Genomic DNA, 7,841 nt, shown 5'->3' with positions numbered 1-7,841 from the left:
CACTGACCTTTGGTTGCTATCGAGGCTTGATTGTACCCATAATTTCAAGCAAACAACATTTCCAAATGTAAGTCCTGTAACCATTACACCTTTACACTATACCCTGGAGCACCTCGTACCTATTGTATCCCCATAGCGTTCTGTGTTTCATTATGGCCGCACTTCCCTTCCCCTTTACTGTTATTGTTTTTTCCTGTGTTTCCAAATACCTATTGTCTTTGTTTATCTATATACCAAGGTATTTCTTTTACGCGAGGTATTTCCTAGCCCTCTATTGACACTATCCAATGTTTTCACTGAATACCAACTCCACGCATCCCGGCCATACGCCGGGATGCGTGGAGGCGTGCGCCATCTGGTGGTGTTGCAGGAAACCCAGCAGCGCGCGCTAGCAAGACCACAGCAGTAGCACCCGGAAAATCGGGAGAAGAGGCAAAGAAAGCTTCGCTTAAAAAAGAAACTGGAAAAATAAAGGGAGATGCCTTCGTCCTGCACTGCAAATTATACGTTTATAAGGCAAACGGTGATGATTATATTATGAGTGCCCCATCAGTACTAGCTGAGAAGCATTGAATGACTCTGGTACTACAGATATGGCGTCCTGTCCTATATGTAAGACACCAGGGCTTAGTATAGTTGCAAAAATGACGTAAACATGACGACGGCAACCTTCCTGCTGCCGGCTAGTTGTGCGAGGTAGCGCGGGAGTCTCCTCGTGAATGGGGCCTTGCGAGCTCCACCAGGAGGCGCTGGCGTGCGTCCCAGTGCAGCATCCTCCTGAGCCGCAGCGCCCCGACGACAAGAATGTCGAGCACTTGGAAGAGAACGAAAAAGGACAGGCCCAGGTACATGCCGCTGATGCCGCCCAGATTGCTAAGAACCCGGGTTTCCTGCGCATGGGGGATGGTTTTATTTATAGAAAGGCATGTAGGACAGCCTTAGTTTGTGCGCTCTGCACTACACTGTAAACAGAGTTGCACCCTTAAGGATGTTTTTCCTGTATAACTCACACCCTTACGGCCGTAAGGCGTATGAGTTATAGACTAATTTGCACCCTTAATTAGCCTTGAGGTTTTAGATCGGTTTACAGTGTGGTGCTATTGACTGGGGAAGGGGAAAAAGGGTAACGGAAGAAGGACGGATGATTATGCCGATAAGAATACTGGTGCGATGAATGACGGTTGCTGACACAGCAACAGTACTGTACTGTTCGTCTAGCACATTGCGGGTGGGGCCAAGGGCGCAAAATCGTCTTCTGAGAAGAATGTGACGTCGATGGTTGCCAGTGAAGCGCGAAAGCCTGTCGCTTGTCTCTGTATGTTTGACAGTCACAAGATATGCGCTCTAGTGTCTCTGACACGTGGTAGCGGTTACGATCTGGTCTTCTCTCACGACCCATGAGGTGCGCATAGCCCCGTGTGTATGCCTATCACGGGAACTAAACTTCTATAGAAGCGTTTGAGTTTAGGTGGTATGCGAAGCGTATGCGTCGCTTGTTCGTGTACACCGCCTAACTACGGCGTGTCGGCGCAAAATACCGGAAAAGGCACAAACACGAAGCGTACACAGGATGAGCGCAGGAGACTATACTCACCTACAATACGCTGCACTTAGAGCGCATGCGCACAGCCACATCCTCGCCTAGTTGCGCTCAAGGGTTGAAGATTGGGCGAGTTTGTAGGCGTTTCACGTTGAATGTGTTCACAGCGCACACATACTTAGGAAAATGTATAGGCAGAGTGAATGTGCGCTATTTCTGTCTGCCTGTTCCTTTTCTTATGTGTGCACTGTGAATACGTTCAAGTAGTTGCGCAGTGAGGACCGCGACATCAGAAACGATGACATAGGGTGGCGGGCGGTGTCCTGTTATTAAAGAGCGATTAGTAGCGCTCGCACTTGTCTGTTCTGCGTTTGCTTCAGTAGTTTGCGCTATACAATGCTCTAATTGGAATGCAAGACCAACTATGGCTCAACAGCCAGCCCTTCTTTCGTTTACTCAAGTTATCAGATCTTTACAAATCCACGGGACCGGCGAAAAAGGTGCGACTTCACGTCAATCCACCACGCAGCCAGTATAGCTTACATACAAAATTTAAGCCGAGATTAATTGATAAGTTAGTGCTTTAAAGTGAGTTCTGTAAAACACATCCCGTAAGCGAGACATTCACATGAGAAATCGTATACCGTCTGTTTTGCAAATGCGGAACAATGCTATTCTTGAAATAAAACACCTTAGAAACGACGTTCCAAGAGCTGTCAATCACTGACAAAAAAAAAAAAAAAAAAAGAAGTGACACTGCGCTTGATCGCGGAAGATAATGAAGTTTTGGTTATGGTCATTTAACTTTTTGATAGAATTAATTGTAAGCGCTAAAGCCCCTCTGCGTATACGTGTCGTCGCCTATACCGTGGTAAAGGGATCGGTGGCATGTGGATTTAGTGGGGGCTAGTTGACGAGTGAGGTGCCTTTATTCCGCCACTCTCTGACTCACCGAGGGAGGTATACCGTCTGGCGAGGCATAACTTTCGATATCGCTTGTGCAGACATGATTACCTAGGCTATCATGGGTGATTCAGATTGAAGAAAGAGACGCGGCTAATAATATTGACTTTGCCAGCGACTAATTATTCGCTCAGAACAGCAAACGACGAGAGGTTAACATATAGCTGCACAAATCAAGTTCACAGTAATCTAGACGCGCAGGCAGATCACTGCTTCATGAATGTATTTTTTTTCAGGCAAAAAAAAAAAAAAAAAAGAAAGAAAGAGAAACAGCTTGTGGAGGAAGTGAAGGCCAAACTATCGTTTGAGTGTACGAGTGTGCTCCCTTTTCCACGGCTACACATGATGTTCCATGGCCTCACGTCACTGCCATTGTCCGATCATTCAACGTGACCTTTCCCTCTTCTGGCAACCCTTCTGGACTAGCCGCGCAATATCTAACTCCGCCGTGATGCGGCGTAAAAAACACTATAGACGGCACACTTGCGAAGTCAGGAAACACGTGGTATACTCACGTCGTACTTAGGCACCGATCGAATGTGCTCGTAGGTGAGCGAGTCGAAGTACAGGACCAGCCGAGCCGGTGGCCTACAGAGGGAACAGCGACAGGAGATTACGGGAAGCGCAAAGCCTGTGTAGGTGCAGACCGAACGTGCTTCGCAATTAAATACGCGCGGTTGTACACGTTAGCACATTTTAGCGGTATCTAATGATATAGATTATAACTATTTATTATGAATCGGCTGAACAGTAAAGTTTATCATTATTATTATTATTATTTTTTTTTTGCAGTGGCGTTGACAGCGTCTCTTGGTACACAGCAGAGCATAAGTGATGCAATTATACAGCAAATCCTTGCCGTGTACAGCGCTTAATATTTTTATAGGCTCCTCGTATTCGCGAGGGAGACAGGCGGCTTCTACCACGTGTAGCCCTGAGGAGAAGTCGGCACCACTGAGAAACTATTCCCAATCTACTGCTTCCCAATAATTAGGCCGGAGTGGCATCCTGTTCTATTAAACGATCAATAAAGAACGTACTGGATATTTAACCAACTAATTACCAAATTATTAAATGATCGCAATAATCGCAAATATTACGCAATTTATTTATTTATTACTTCAATCATGTGCCAAGGTGTACGCATTGCTGGCTTGATTGCGTTCTTCACTCACAGTGCTTGCACGTTGCGTTTGTTACCGAAAAAAAAAAATGTTTCATTTGTATCGGACAGCAATGTTCCCTTTTTGATTCTGTACTTTAACTGTATTTTGTTTTTTTACTCGGCTTTATTATCGCAGGCCTGTAGTTCGCCTTACATTACTGGGCGAACGATGTTTTGAACTCACTTTCACTTCTGCGTGTGTGGCTTTCCTTTTACTGCGACAGCAACTTTACGCTCGAGCGGCACTCCCGGCGTGAGCGTCTTGTTCCGGCTATCCGCGACCCACTCCAGACGGCGAAATATAACCGCATAAGTGTCCTTTCGCATACGAAAGCACACAACATTGACTCCGTCGAATGCTACGTTGGATCACTGCGACACGTGAACACGTATAGTTTAAACATTTATGCAGATCCAAGGCTCGTCTTGCAATATATGGGAAGCGAAGCTTTTGTGAAGCGGTTAATTGCGTGCTATACATTTAATTCCTGTACATTCGTTAATTGCTGTACATGTGCCCATCGTATACACACTCGAGCTGTCTTTGGCGTAAAGGTGACTGGTGCGCATGCGCATGCACTCTCACACTCTCGTGCTACACGTCATGTGACACGAGCGGCGATCATCTCAAAGAGCTGTGGTTGGCGTTGGCGCGACAGACCCATGCGGAGAAGCCGAATGATCGACAGACATGCCGAGACACCTCGTTCGACAAGGTATCATCTTTCGAGAAGAGGCTGCTCAAAGTTCGTCGTGTGGTTGCTACCTTTGATCCCGTTCCTGAACGGACTTCGCGTCTGGACGCTTGTGTTTGTTCGCCCGAATTTTGAACTTTCATTGGACTGCGCGTACTATGTGTGCATTTGTTTCTCGTGTGTGTCCAAATGTAATGTAACAATTTTGGATTGACACCGCTCATAATTCCATGCAATGAAGAAAAGGTGCTATCATGCCGTAATGGATAAGCATCAGACTGCTGTGCTGGGAGACCGAAGTTCGATCCCATATTTAATTTTTTTTAAGTGGGCGATATTCGGCAAGACATCAGCGCCCAGCAGCCACGGTCGGGAAAATCCGGAGGAGTTCGCAAAGAAAGCTTCGGGCCCGACTGCGATGCCGCGTATTTCGCGTAGATGCGTAAAAACGCAGGAACCCTTTTCTGAGATAAACCCTCGACCGATTTTTGAAGAAGTTTGTTGCATTTGGAAGGGAAAAGTTTAATTGTAGTGACTATAGCAAGGAAAAATTTCATTGGTAGCCTCAAATTTTTAATTAAAATAATTGAAATTGCTAAAGTGTTGTGAAGTCTGAAAAAGAAAGAATAGAAGCATGAAGTTTACAAATTCGTAGCTCTGCGCCAAAAACAGATATCGCGGTTTTGTAAAAATGCGTCTGTTAGAGCATCTCAAAGTAAAAAAAACTTGGTACAAGAATTTACAGCTTACGTGTATTTGTTACATTGTTTACAAGAGTTTGACAATAGCCCTGCCCTACTCACAATTTAGTAATATACACTGTATTTCACAGGGGTGTATGATACGTCAGTTTTGTCCGCTTTAGGTGTATTATTAACTGCAGCTTCCAGAATTTTCATTGCCGATTTCGAAAGTTGTAAACCTGATAGTTTCGTTTTTCTAAATTTTTCAATTTTCAACAAGTTTTGTAAAAACACCGAAAGCCTAAAATAAAATATATCCGCTTCCAACAATCACTAGGTTTTAACGTTTCCTTCTTTTAAATGTAACACACCTCGTCAAATTCGGTGCAGTGGTTGCCGAGAAAAACGATTTCTCTTTTCCCATGTATTTAGATAGGAGGCCGAGAGCTTGAGCTTCCTCTTAAGAGACACTTTGCAGCACGGACAACACTTCACAAGATACTTGCCACAGCGCATTTGATGGTGTACCCACACTGTGCAAAAATTCGATACTGTTTTTACTGGAATTTTCCCGGCAGCAACCGGCTGAATACTATGTCCCGTAATATGTACAGACGTCCGTGATTCCATTCCATAGCACTGCAATAACACACCGTCACATTTGCAGGAATTTACCGTAAAAATTGCAGAAGTCAATATTTTCGTTCCACGACACCGCAATAACAAGCCATCATATTTAGAGCAATATTTCCGGTGAGAAATAATGGCTTCTGTAATTTCATTGTACGACACCACAATGACATACCACCATATTTAAAATTTTAACAGTTCTTTTGTAAGTTCTGTAACTGTGCGATTTGATGAAAACGAACCTGCCACACTTATGATTAATCATTAGTTGAGTATGACGTTTACTTGAAGAGTGCCCCTTATTACCCTTGCTGCAGAATCTTCCTGCTTTAACAGGTTATCAATTACTGTACAGTTTCCCACTTAACATTTTATTTCAAGAAAGAAAAATTGAGATTAACGTGAAAAAGGTGGCTGGCAATAAAACCGAAGCACAAGCTGATGCCAGCATGAAAGTGTATAAGCCCGTATTTGAAGTCTATTAGAAGTCATTGTAGCTCAAGAAAGAAGACAGGAACCAGACTTTACAAATAAACGAGGCAAATCGATAGAAATAAGTAATCAGCATATGGTGGCTGTCTATAGGGCTATAACACAGTGCACCAATAAATACCGATATGTCTTACTGGCAAACTACGATCGAGTGTGCATTTAAAACGATGTATCATGTGTCTAGCAATACACTGGACTCAATTGGTGGAACAATAGAAATCTCTTGCCGCCACCGCTTGCAGGCTCGGTCGCTCACTTCATCCAAGAGCGGACACCCGCAGAACGCTTCCTGTCAGTTTTATCTGCCGCAGCGCGTTGCGCGAGCCCTCACGAATTTCATTTTTTCACGCGTTGCACTCTCACCCATTTGCTTCGTCCTTACCTTCTCGCTATTCGAACAGTGCGCATGCGCATGGCTTGATAAACGGAATCTCCCCGTTTTTTGCTTAGCGCAAGCAGAGTGCCGTAATTCTTACAGGAACACAAGTGCGCAGAACAACGCGCGCTTTTTACAGTGCACAAGTGCAAGGAAAACGAGTAAATCAGCTTGTGTCTCGTGTCCTCGCATGGCGAGGCTGTACGTGTAGATTAGCAGCCGAGTGTGCTCCGGCATTTTTGCGGTCACAGCACCCACGCACCTGATAGCGTTAATCAGTAGGGCTAACTAATGAGTGTCCCGGCCGCATACCTCTGCAGATATATACGAAGAATATGTCGCATGAATCATACTCCGATGCTTTCTGCTCAATGTTTCCTGTAAGCATGCAGTCTACCGATAAGACCCAACGCTCCACTGACCACCACCACCACCATCTAGTCGTGTTTATGACGCAGAGCAGACATGCAGTACTTAGTTTATTGATGCTTCCTGCCTCTAGTTGCATGAAAATGCCCATGCAGGAAGGCGTCTACGACTTCCTGTCAGGCAGGATGTGCTATCTTTGCGGCCAGGATGCGAATCGAAGCGCGGATAGGGCTCTTTTGAATCACAGTTGTGCAACTTAAGGAGGAAGCAACATTGCTACATCGGTGTAGGGAGCGCAGAACGAACTGAATCGTTTTTTTTTACACCTACGGGAAGTTTTGTGTTGACCTTTGTCGCTGCATGTCTCTGTATGGAATCGAACAGATGTCCACAGAGCTTGCTTCACGGCTAAAAATTATGCGTACTGCATAGACTTCTCGAATTAATCTGAACTTTGTCTAATAAAGAACGTAGGGAGTAAATGTTAGCGTTAATTGCAAGCATTCCCTGTTAAAATTATTTGAGACTGCTTTTGTATTTGTCATTTGGCGTGCTTATATTCTATATGGTGCTGCCTAAGCGGAGATTCGCGTAAACACGAAGTCATATGGGGTAATAGTAAACAGCAGTAACAAGAGACATGGTTGCAGGTGACTATAGGTTAAATGAGTTCTTACTGGAAAGGTTGACATAAATATGCCTCCGGTTACTCGATTTCAGTTATACTGGAAATAAAAGTTTTGTCCAGAATATCAATAAACAAAAGTCACCGCTCAAGCACTCTGTACAGATGGTTAACCAGCGAAGCTGAAACGCGCGGCCCCGGTGTTCATCACTGGGTTAATCCCGACGGTTCATTAAACGACGGCTTGGTAGGCTGCCGGTTCCTCGGTACGCAGTCACTGCTTGCGCTCGGCTGCATGAGCCT

Source organism: Dermacentor andersoni, chromosome 4 (assembly GCF_023375885.2).
Source record: "Dermacentor andersoni chromosome 4, qqDerAnde1_hic_scaffold, whole genome shotgun sequence".
Classification (NCBI taxonomy): domain Eukaryota; kingdom Metazoa; phylum Arthropoda; class Arachnida; order Ixodida; family Ixodidae; genus Dermacentor; species Dermacentor andersoni.
Note: the sequence above shows the minus strand (reverse complement) of the source record.